General features: G+C 35.2%; 1 pseudogene; it reads left to right on the plus strand.

The window, feature by feature from the left end:
* Positions 1-12,500, plus strand: part of LOC136845685 (neural-cadherin-like) — a 94,598-nt pseudogene that overhangs the window by 293 nt on the left and 81,805 nt on the right.

Here is a 12,500-nt window from a genome sequence, read left to right on the forward strand (position 1 = left end):
AAAAATATGATTAAAGTTGCTATTTCATATATATTTATATATATACATATAAATATATATTTATATTCATATATATTTATATATATACAATATATATATATATATACAATATTTATATATATACATACATATATATATATATATATATATATATATATATATATATATATATATATATATATATATATATATATATATATATATATATATATATATATATATATATATATATATATATATATATATATATATATATATATATATATATATATATATGTATATATCCTGTATATATGTGTGTGTGTGTGTGTGTATGTGTGTGTGTGCGCGTTTAGTGTACATATATTTTTAGTAGGGAGTCTCCAGCTTTGTAGATAATTCAGCTCAACCAAGAACTGAAAGAAATGCATTTTCACAGTTCTATTCTTACTTCTTTAGCTTGCAAACCAAGGTTTTATCTGTTAACAGCTGACAGAAAAACTGACATGTACAAAAGTTACTAATCAGCAAGTTACAACATTAGGTTGTATTTATAATATTTATGTGAAACATAGTTCAAACAAACAAATTTTAAGTTCATAGAAATATTGTCACGTGAAATAAATGTTTTAGGGAAGTATATGCATATTTTTCAACAAAATTAAAAATTTCTGCAGCATCATTTAAGTGTGCTCTTCGTTTATTAATTTTCAAGATATTAAACTGAGTATCTTTTCAATCATTTTAATTGCAGCTGAAAAGTATTACTTTATGTAATTCCAGTATCTTCCCCATAAACACCTAGATACATTGCTATTTTAACTAAAATTTCTCTATTTTATTTCACTGCCCTTTGTATCATATAAGATCTCTCTCTCTCTCTCTCTCTCTCTCTCTCTCTCTCTCTCTCTCTCTCTCTCTCTCTCTCTCTGAGCAACAACTACTATTATCTGATAAATTTCAAGACAAGTAATATTAACTAAAAAAAAATCTTAAAAAATGTTTTAGTGCAAACTGTCTCGCCACATCCAGCCGAGCACACAACCTTATTTGAAATAGAACCCCAATATAAGAAGGAGGAGAATTCCACATAACTTTACTGCATTTTTGGACATTTTTACCTATATTCCGTTTCATAAAACCTCCTGCAAAGACAAACGGAATTCTGTTTCTTATTTTGCCGCTCTTGGAAACATTCGAAGCATAAAAACACGGTGGGATTAAAGTCGAACAGACGCTGCTCACCCAGCGCCGAATTCGAAACCTTTCCGATATGAAAGCGCTCCGTGTCTCTATTTTCAAAGCGAATTCTCTCTCTTTTATATTCCTGTTTTCCTCTGACAATCTTTCCACTCTCGAGGAAGACGTAATTCTAGCTTTTAGCACCAATTCTACTTCGATTTTACTTCTGTTTGTAAAAATGAGCTTAGAATTTATGCCCGAGTCAAGTATTGGAAAAATACTTGTTTCCTCTCTGAAGACTGTTCCTTCTCGTCTCAGTTTATACCGACATCAGACAAAAAATTCACTTTCTTATTTTCGAGAGAATATTTTGGTTAGGCTTTCCCCAAGACATCATTTCATATGTTGCATATTTCAGTTTTTTTAATTACGTGGAAACGATTTAAACAAAGAATTTTTCATTTCACATTTTTTCTTTTTGTGAACTGACACAGAAGTGTATATACATACATACATACATACATACACACACACACACACACACACACATATATATATATATATATATATATATATATATATATATATATATATATATATATATATATATATATATATATATATATATATATGTATATATGTAAAACTGAATACGAAAATATTGAACATGATGAATAAGATAAAGACATTGCCTTTATTTACAAACACAAAATCCACGAAGGAAAGAGAAACGCTGGAGTGCTGCGAGGCCTTTCGACTGGCGTCCCTTACTTAGCAGACTGAAGAAATATAAAAGTAAGTTTCAAAGAAAGCTCATATAAATGACAGATAGGGATTACAAAGGAAAAAAAATTTGTACCTGGAATCCAGCACAATTAAGAGAATTAGCAGAACTGACAAAACAAGGTTAAATAATTTTGTAAAACCTGTTAAATATTTAACACTGTTTTGGCAGTCCTACTAATTCTTCAAGTGTGTTGGATTCCAGGTACATATTTTTTCCTATGTAATCTCCATCTGTCATTTATATGAGCTTTCTTTGTAAACTTACGTGTATATTTCTCCAGTCTGCTAAGTAAAGGACGTCAGTCGAAAGGCCTCGCAGCACTCCAGTGTCTCAAACACACACATTCACACACACAGACACAGACACACACACATATATATATATATATATATATATATATATATATATATATATATATATATATATAGTATATATATACATATACATACACACACACACACACACACACACACATATATATATATATATATATATATATATATATATATATATATATATATATATATATATATATATATATATATGATTATAATCACTTAACATGTGATTCGTTTATCACACATAACCGCAAGTGAAAAAAATGAGGGACTGTGTGCTGGGTCTGATCGGTTTCCAGCATATTTTCAAGCCGCTGACGAGGCACTGAAAATTAGTGGTAGAAATCACAATATACATACCAAGGTCTAAAGAATGCAAGGTCTCACCACTTTGACTATACTGAGCGATTCATTAATATTTGGGGTTTATTTCTACTATTTTATTACAAATATCGTGCAGCAATAAATAAGAATTATTCACTGACTAAAATTATGTTCAAAGGAATGAATTGTATGTCAGATAACGACGAAAAAAAAGCTACAAATCATTTATTAATTATTAATGTCAAGGTAGAAAACTGCATGTTGCCCAACACATAAGATTATATAAACTACTAACTGACCAACCCGTCACTTCCCGGGAAAACTCTGGATGACAACCAATAAACTCTCTCTCTCTCTCTCTCTCTCTCTCTCTCTCTCTCTCTCCATAACCCTTTCCCTCTTTCTCCTCCCTAACACCCTCTCTCTCTCTCTCTCTCTCTCTCTCTCTCTCTCTCTCTCTCTGTCCTGTTAAGATAATTGCTTGAATTACATTGCCCAGCATTTTTGACATTTTAAATTTCACCCCTTCTCACTCCCCATTCCTATTGGGCTGAATTTGGACATAAAAGGCATCAGGAGTGTCACTATTCATCTCAGCAACCTTGAAAACTATGGATTAGACATTAGTATCTGTCATTTTTGACATAATATTTTTCACCCCTTCTCACATCACCTTCCTATCGGGCTGAACTTGGACTTAAAGGGCATCAGAGTGCCACTATTCATCTCAGCGACCTCAAAAACTATGGATTAGACGCTAACATCTGTCATTTTTTACATTTTATTTTTCTCCCTTTCTCACAGCCCTTCCTATCGGGGCTGAACCTGGACTTAAAGGGCATCGGGGTGTCACTGTTTCTCACCCCCTCTTCCCATGGATTAGACACTGAATCTTTCGCTTTCAGTTATTTTTACAGGTCACCCCGTTACCAGCCTTTCTCACCCCCTCTTCCTATTCATCTCAGCGACCTTAAAAATTATGGATTAGACACTAATATCTGTTGTTTTTGGTTATTTTTGCATCTCACACCTTCCCACACACCCCTAAATAGAAAGTCCTATTTATACCAAGTTTGGTTGAAATTGTTCAATGCATTTCAGAGTTATGCTGGAACATACACAAAACATACATACATCCACTTTATATATATATATATATATATATATATATATATATATATATATATATATATATATATATATATATATATATATATATATATATATATATAGATAGATAGATAGATAGATAGATAGATAGATAGATAGATAGATAATAGATAGAAAAACATAAATGCAAACATTTCTAAGATTCAAGATTAATCTTACTACAAAAGGATATTCATCTGCTCCCTTTTATACAAACGCACTATACAAATTTACTGGTAAAAATCTGTGAACAATAAGAAGGAGAAATGAAACTAGTATTACATACCTCTAAATACAAAATGATAATCCCCTACACCTTTCTATACAAACACACTGCATTACTTTATTGGTATCTATGACTACAGTATACAGACTCAATATTATCTCTACCTCTCCATAGTTGTTTCAACTTGCTGTTTATTATTGCAGAAGAAGTGGCGATCTTATTCAGATTTTGCTTTCTAAAATTAGTAGGAAGAGAAACCAACTTTGCAATGATCGATATTAATATTCCTACAGCCCCTTTGCCCGGTTTTAAAGTTTTCCCCATGGTGACATCTGAGAAGTTTTTCCATAATTTTTAATTTCCCTTTATTAACACTTGATAAACACCCATAAATAGTTCAAACCCTTGGCAGTTTTAAAACCACTCTGAAAAAACTGATCAAACATTTAAATCTATAATGATAGACAGGTAAAAATTAAAAATAAATGAAAAATAACACCGTGGCATTTCTTGCTGATCTCTGCACTGCAGGCGTTTGTAAACAAATGGTTTGTATGGTTATTCTTGCTGCCCTAGCTAGGTCAGGGCCGAAGGGATTTGGCTGCGGCCAAAGCCTCCGGAAGGTCTGACGTCATGACTTAAGCTGCAGGGAAAAGGTCTTATTTTGGGCAGCGGATGGACAGACCTTTTATTTCATAGACCTTGATATATACAACAGAGACAGTATGGTCGAACATACACAAACGTTTGAGACTATGAATCCACACCGGGCTGATGTCAAGGGGGGAGTGGTTACTAAACTCATTGGTGTTAGTGGTAAGAAATCACAATATATACTCAGTGATGGTACCGACAAACATACTGACCACTGGAGACTACAGCTCTTCGTTGGGTGAGCTGGTAGAGCTCCTGACTGTCACTGGATGGGCCGGAGTTCAATTCCCCCGGCTGGCTGATGAAGAGTTAGAGGAATTTATTTCTGGTGACAGAAATTCATTTCTCGCTATAATGTGGTTTGGATTCCACAATAAGCTTTAGGTCCCGTTGCTAAGTAACCAATTGGTTCTTAGCCACGTGATACAAATCTAATCCTTCGGGCCAGCCCTAGGAGAGCTGTTAATCAGCTCAGTGGTCTGGTTAAACTAAGATATACTTAACTTGACTGGAGACTACAAATTCACACCTGACAGATGCAGAGAGGGAGGGATGAAAAAAGTCATTAGGGCAAGTGACCCATACTATGCTTACAAATGTGATAATCCTTTTCCTATGCATATTCAGTGAGTTCCTTAAAATATAAAAATTTTACAAATCTCATTCCAAATTATAGGATCAAGTTTTTTCATGGCTTGACTTATATTCATGTCATGGTCAAAAGATGATTTTGTAAAGCTAGACTCAATGATATTCCTTTCCAGGGCTAGAGTATGCCATGTTTTTTGCCCCTTCCTAGTTGATAGTAGGATTCTTCTCAGTGATATCTGTCAATTATTATAATTACTTGAACATGGTTTAAATTTTAAGGAAGGTAGTAGAACTGTATGGAAAAAGGATTATCATATTTGTAAACATAGTATGGGTCACTAGCTCTGATAAGCTTTTTCACCCTTCCCTCTTGACACATAGTCAGGGGTGGATCAGTAGTCTCCAACAGTCTGTGAGTTGTCAGTACTGTCCCTTTAGTATATTTTGTTTTTTGCTACCAGCACTAATGAGTTTAGTCTCCAGTTCCCCTTTGACACCTGTCAGGTGTGGATTCGCAGTCTCAAACAGATGTGTATATTCATCCGTACTTTCTCTGTAGTATATATAGTGTGATTTCTGCCATTAAGTATCAGTCCTTCATCAATTGCTCAGAAATAAAGCTGAAACGGGTCAGAACCTACACCCAGTTACTCAATTTTTTCACTTATGGAGATGTGATATATATATATATATATATATATATATATATATATATATATATATATATATATATATATATATATATATATATATATATATATTGTTACACGTGGTCACTCGGCTAATAATTTAATAATTGGTTAATTGGATTTATATTGCCTTGCTTTACCTAAGACCCACGTAATTCTGTCAGTTAAGGCTAAAATTAACTCGAAAGGACAGATATTGAATTGATCAGGTCTCCAGTTAACACTAGTTAACAAAGAATAGAGGTTTATTCATAACCACATGAATGAATTCAGCAAAGTTACTGGAACACTAGTTTCAACAAAAAAGAAAAATAAAATGAAATGGATTATTTACAGGAGCTAACAGCAGCTCAGAATATTAGTTCTATTGAGGACAAACACCCCAATGGTGCATACACATGAACGCAGCAGAATTATGTGCCTCTCAGACGCTTATAATATAAGACAATTGACTGCAAGGTCGAATGGAGGCTTCTTGGTACTGATGAGGCTGATTCTTCTCCAAGAAAGAGGATTTTGTTCATGCCCAAGGTGTACACAATTCTGGAAAAAACGTATCCAGATAACAATCTTGCATTACAGAAACTCTCACTCGTCATTACTTAATCACAAGGGGATGATTCTTATGTCATGAGTTATAATTTTAACACCATGGAGGATAAGTTATGTGACTTCACTAGACAACAATAATTGTACTTAATAGATGACTTCATAAATGGGATAGGTTTTACTAGGATTTCTGAGTCAGTTACTGTTTAAGAGAGGAAAATTGAACAAGGAAAATAGATTTTCAGTCAAAGGAAAAGAGGACTGGGAGTAATTGTCAAATCAGACTTACCATTGGGTTAGCTAATACAGTGATCAGTTGCATAAGATTCCTTGGTCCGTTGGAATAACAATTTTCACCCTCGTTTTGAACAAAGGCTGGAAAACAAAGGATGCTTGGAGGACAGCGTGGACATGTCCATGCTCTATGGCAGCTGAGTGGAGAGTCTCATGATGCTGGGGCAGCTTCTCACTGTTTTCTTCAAAATTCTGCCTAGCCAGGGCTTGACCTGAAATGACAATATACTCACCAGTACACAGGATAGAGGAAAGTGAGTTTTAGGAACAGTATAGCTAAGGTCTGGCCTAGCAAAACTGTACCCCTCTATGACTCGACAAGCTAAAAGTTTTGCCTGTTGGCGAATTTAATTTGAAAACACTGCTTCCTGCTCGCCTTTTCTCATGCGAGAAATCTATATCCTACCTAGCTTTAACTAGAGAATTAATTCTATTCTACTAAGAGGCAAGAAGAGAGGCTGAAACAATTATATATATATATATATATATATATATATATATATATATATATATATATATATATATATATATATATATACACATATACACACACACACATATATACATGTGTGTGTGTTTGTGTGTGTGCTTGTGTATATACTGTATATATAGTTATCAGCAATATAGCTGCTGGTACAGTGGCTACAACATATTTTCTTTGTCATGAGGCAAATGCTACGCATAACACAATAAACGGATGAAGAATACTTTGATTCAGAAGCAAACCCCGTATATTGTTTTACTTTTAGACAGGGTCTGTTTATGTGACAATATAGTGGGAGAACTGTGTGTGCTTTATGAATCAAATGTAATTCTGGAATGAAAGAGAATTTGAGATGGTTGTCCGGTTGTAAAGGACAGAACGCTCTAGTAAATCATTGTAGTCAGAAAATCTCATTCCAATTATTTTGTCTCAAAGTACTGAATCGTGAATTTATGTGAAAAAATTGCCTTCCAAAGAGTAATTTCATTCCTAATATAAATAAGAGGTGGAGGATAACTGAACAGGAATTCTTTAGGAATTGTTTGGGAATATATTCACAGAATACCGGATATTTCATGATGGTTCCAAGAATGAGGAATGAAAACTGACCAGAAAATATAACTAAACAATAAATGAGCATTGCACTAGGAAGTTGCACTGAAAAGTAATAGTTAGAGACCTTGGACATCTTTGAGGTAAAGGAAAAGACTAAAATGTGGGTGCAGCTAGCAGCCAAAGAGACCCTTTAGTAATGCCCACAGTGCCCACTACTGGGGCAGAGGGTTGTTTTACTTTTAGATAGTCAGGATTCTGTTTGGACGTTAAATACCACAAATTTCATTTAAAGAAGTTGCAGTGAATGTGGATTTGATAAACTAATACAATAATGAAATAAACAAGGCTACATGGCAGACTACTCGCGGGATAAATAGTGGGTAATTGTTAAAGATATAATCAAATTAATATTATAAACAGTTATTTTTGGATTACACAGAGAAGGATTTAATAAAAGTACGAAATGTTTCAATGTAAGACATTTGAGAGGAAAGGTATTTTAAAGAAATAAAGAACCATACAATAAAAGGTGAGTTTATTTTTATGCTGAATAATGAGAGCACTTTGTAAGTGAAAGGAGCATTAACTTCCAAATAGACTAAGCTCATTTTTTTACTTATTGTCCTTATTGTTAATTAAATCAAAACATAACGTGGCCTTAATTAGTACGTTGCGAGTTCCTGGAATTCATTATCATTTTTTACTGGTATATGGGTGTCCCTGCTTTTGGGCTACAGATTTGAAGTTACAAGAGAATATTAACCTTGCATCAGCTATTTCCTAGCAGACTTATTGCCATGAATGTGTATCTGTCTATCTAAATGTGTATCTACCATGAATGTGTATCTATCTATAATATATATATATATATTATGTATATATATATATATATTTAAGGGGTTATAGCAGGGTAAGGCCAGTTGGCGAACTAATCTAAAATCTGTAGGATATGTCATTCACTGTTAATGTAGATTTATTATGCACCTCTTTCTGGTTGATTGATCAGCAACAATCTCTTCTAGCTGCCGGGAAAAGGATTTAAGGGATATATTATTCTGTATAACAGGAGAATATGAATGACGCGTTTTGAGTTTTACTTACACCACCTGTACACACAACATGACCTTTCATTTTGATTCCCTTTCGGAAAGGAAAACATATTTCTGAAAGCTGTTTTCTAACGTTTATTGTAGATTAGTTAATATAATGAAAACGTCCATTGCGGAGAATTGCATTTAAAAGGAGAACATGTGATTTATTGAACAAGTGAACATTTAATGCAGGTAAGGCTTTCACTTTCATCAAAATGGATTTCGTCTCATTCCCTTCAAAACCAGTCTTTCCGCCTTGCACGGATTCTTTCCAGACCTTTCGGTGGCACAAGTGTCCGCCTGGGATGCTGACGACGCCACGGAAGGCACCAACGCTCGCATCACCTACGCCATCGAGAAGAACGTCATCCACGACAAGACTGGGGAGGCCATTTTCAATGTGCATCCTCATTCGGGACTGGTGACGACCGCCCTCTGCTGCCTGGACAGGGAAACGACGCCCGAGTATCATATTCAAGTGGTGGCTGCTGATGGAGGAGGACTTAAAGGTTGGTCTGAGAGAATTGCGTCATGCTCTAATCGGGATAATGTGGCGTATATATATATATATATATATATATATATATATATATATATATATATATATATATATATATAATTGTAATGTAATTGTACAATGCCCTCTTAACTTCTCGAATTCTTCGCGCTTTTTTGGATATGCTTGTAACTACGAAGCCAAAAATATCCAAACGGAAGAAATTGAAGAGCCTGTGAACGCCGGTCGCGGGAAGCGAACCCACATTACCATGTTCACAAGGAGGTCACGTTGCCGACCTGGCGTTCACAGACTCTTCAATTTCTCCCGTTTGGATATTTTCGGCTTCGTAGTTACAAGCATATCCAAAAAGCGCGAAGAATTCGAGAAGTTAAGAGGTCATTGTGGCTATTAGAATCACAGGTGTGTCTGGTAAAAGTGACCAGTAGATTCTACATATATATATATATATATATATATATATATATATATAAAAGTATATATATATATTATATATATATATATATATATATATATATATATATATATATATATATATATATATATATATATATATATATATATATATTAACTTTATCACATACACAATTGTTCTGTGCATTAATAGACTTACTAAAAGGACCTCATTCAAACTGGATGGTATCTAATGGAGGTTTTATTAAAAAAGTTTCAAGCTTTCTTGGACAAACAATCCACATTATCAAGTATCCGTACAATGAGCAGACGCGTAGTCAGCTGTATTTAGATCTGTGTGCTGGGTACTTTTAATCCTATAATCGCCTATCTCCTCCTGTGTGACCCCCACCAGCTCGTGATCTTGGTCTTTCGCTGCTCCCTTCTTCTAGGTGTCCATTTTCCGTGCGTTCTCTTGCGGAAACGGCTTTGAAGACTTCATATCTAGAAAAATTGTATACTCCACAGTAGCAAGGAAACGAAGGAAAAAACGCAAGAGAACGCACGGAAAACGGACACCTAGAAGAAGGAGCAGCGAAAGACCAAGATCACGAGGGGTGGGGGTCACACAGGAGGAGCTAGGCGATTATAGGATTAAAAGTACCCAGCACACAGATATAAATACAACTGGACTATGCATCTGCTCATGGTACGGATACTTTATAGTGTGGACTGTTTGTCCAAGAAAGCTTGTAACTTTTGAATAAAAACATCCAGTTTTAGATATATATATACATCATATATATATATATATATATATATATAATATATATATATATATATATATATATATATATATATATATATATATATATATATATATATATATATATATATATATATATATATATATATATATATATATATATATGCTATTTTGGCATATTTCTTCTCTTATGCAATTTCTACTGAAATCAACGTCATTCTTCGCAGATGCTGTCTTCTTATCAAGACTTTGAATCAGTCTATACTTCTTTTTCTCTTCTGGCAAACTTCTTAGGAATAAGGAAAAATCAATGGGGATTCATTCCATTTATTTTCTATTTTTCCAGTCGATGGACCATTTCTCCACCTCTGTCAGCTGCTTCATCAAGATTGGATTATAAGCCGACATACATAGTTTTTATTCTTGCATGTGGACGTTTGAATTTCAAACATGTCGTCATTGGGTGCTGAATTTCTATTGGTTGGGTGGTCTCATTCTCTCGCTGGCCATCTGGGCAGCAGCATGGGCATTCCTGGCTTTCCATAAGGCTCATGTTATGTTGAGGCTTGCATCCAAGGGCGTGGGAAAGGGCATGATTCCCATCTCTGCCCGGTAGTCTTGATTTGCTTCATTGTCGAGCTCTGTGTGAGTAGCTTTCCATGTGGAACAATATATAATTACACGTCCCACATATGTTGCTACCACACAGCGTTTTTAAGTGTCAGAGCACACCCCATGGGCATTAAGGCACTGGGTATCATTAGTTGCCTTGTGGTACATGATAGTATTGTACCTGTCTCCTTTCTTCTCCACATTTACATCCGGGAAGGGAAGTCAGCCTTTAACACCATATTCATTAGTGAAGTTTAGGCTAGAGTTCCTTTTCAAGGTATACTGCAGGCAGGTGGCTTCTTCATCAGTATTGATGGCAATAAAGATGTCATATATATATTGGTTCTGGGTGGGAACTGAAGGTTCTATCCTCGACATCTGCCTTGTACAAATTGGAAAATAGGATGTCAAGGCGGATTCCCATGATTGTGAAACCTTCTATTTGTCGAAAGAGGTCACCTCTATGTGAGAGGAAGAGGGGCCTCCTTGGCACAGATTTGGAGCAGGTGTCAAAGGGCATCTTCTGGGATGTCAAGGGGTGTGGCATCCAAGTGATAGACTCTCCTTAAAATAATATCAAAGGTTTTCATCTGATAGTAGAGCAATGGAGCTGCCTATGAGTATTGGAGACTATGGGCCAGGGTATTGTTTTGGCACCGTCAAGACTCATCAGGCCGGCAACCCGTTGTGCCCTATAAATTCCCAAGTTAACTCTCAAACTTATGAAATAGCCAAGACTGAATAAAATAATAACTCCTTACATCTTTAGGTGGTGCTGAGTGGTTTCCCTTGTAGAGCTCAGTGATATTTGGAATACTACATCTACAAGCTCTACCATCACATCGCTGGATGTAGAAAGTCTATTCACGACCGTACTGGTCGACAAGACCATCAATATTATTTTAACAAGAGTCTATCACTCACATGCCATGTCCCTCTGCATACCAGAAAATGCCCTTCAACGTCTTCTCCAAATCTGCACCAAGGAGGCCTCCTTCCTCTCACATAGGGGTAACGTCTTTCGACAGGTCGATGGTGTTGCCATGGGATCCCTCCTTGGTATCCTGTTTGGCGATATGTACAATAATACCGTGTACCAAAAGGCGACTAATGTGCGTTGGTGCCTGAACGCCCATGGGGAGTGCCCTGACACTTACAAATGCTCTGTGGTAGCCATGTACGTGAGATGTGCAATTACACACAGATCCACATGGAAAACTACTCATGCAAAGCACGATTGTGTTAGGCAGTTCCTGACTAATAATGGATAAGACAGCAATCTAAAGTAAGATTGCATATGAAAACAGTTGGACATGTATG

This window comes from Macrobrachium rosenbergii, chromosome 14, assembly GCF_040412425.1.
Source record: "Macrobrachium rosenbergii isolate ZJJX-2024 chromosome 14, ASM4041242v1, whole genome shotgun sequence".
In the NCBI taxonomy this organism is placed as follows: domain Eukaryota; kingdom Metazoa; phylum Arthropoda; class Malacostraca; order Decapoda; family Palaemonidae; genus Macrobrachium; species Macrobrachium rosenbergii.